Source organism: Dipodomys merriami, unplaced genomic scaffold, assembly GCF_024711535.1.
Source record: "Dipodomys merriami isolate MVZ:Mamm:240054 unplaced genomic scaffold, mDipMer1.0.p SCAF_1071, whole genome shotgun sequence".
NCBI classification, from domain to species: Eukaryota; Metazoa; Chordata; class Mammalia; order Rodentia; family Heteromyidae; genus Dipodomys; species Dipodomys merriami.
This window is the reverse complement of record NW_027202351.1, coordinates 254,392-255,496: the sequence shown is the minus strand read 5'-3', so window position 1 is coordinate 255,496 and position 1,105 is coordinate 254,392.

Sequence of the window (1,105 nt, the reverse complement as noted above, 5' to 3'; positions counted from 1 at the left end):
TTGTAACTCCTCTGTGCGGTATTTTACAATAAAAAAATGTGTGTGTGTGTGTGTGTGTGTATATATATATATATATATATATATATATATATATATATATATAACTAGTATATGTCAGTAATAATCACAAACTCTCAGACAAGTTGATGTTAGGTGAAATGAACACCAGGGTAAGGACTCAAATGGTTTTTCTTTCTTGCTGTTGTTTCTAGCACATTTACAAGATGATTTCTTTGTTGCTTTTTATGTCCCTCCTCCACCATATAACCTCTCTTTTCACTGTATTTGATGTTGGTATAATTTGGGGAGGGGAAGGAAAAAACTAATCGGGATACATGTGAACCCATTGCAACAATGACATGTACAAGACATTATGTGGAAAATCGAACTTTACAACTTTGGCACAGGGGGCGGGGTGGGGGGCAGAAAGGGAGATGGGAAGGGATGGGAAGGGGAAACAAGGGACGAGGCAACAATGCTTGATAAGAAATGTACTCATTAGTTTGTTCATGTGATTTTAAACCCTCTGTATATATTTTCACATTAAATATCATGAAATAATAAAGTAAAAATCCATGCCATTTTTTGCCTGTCGTGGAGCTTGAACACTAGGTCTGGGCACTGTCCCTGAGCTCTTCAGCTCAAGGATAACACTGTACCAGTTGAGCAACAGTGCCGTTTCTAGTTTTCAAGAGATATATTGGCTATAAGAGTCTCACAGACTTTTCTGCCCATGCTGGCTTTGAACCACTATCCTCAGATCTCAGACTTTTGTGTAGCTAGGATTTCAGGCATGAACCACCAAAAGCCAGACTCAAGACAAGTTTAAAAAAACAAGCTTATTGAAACTTCTGGATTTTTCAAATAAACAAAGTTATTTTTCAGCATTAATTTATACCTATCAGTAATTTTTAGATGTAACTAGGAATTTTTTAATAGAATCAAATATGTTTCACTATTACTCAGTATCTCAAAAAAACCCACTGTAATTGACTTTCCCCAAAGGCAATTATTACATACTATATTACTCATTATTATTATTACACTCTATATTACATATAGTGTGAAGTGAAAATAGTTTGGACCATTTTGTATAAATTAGTAG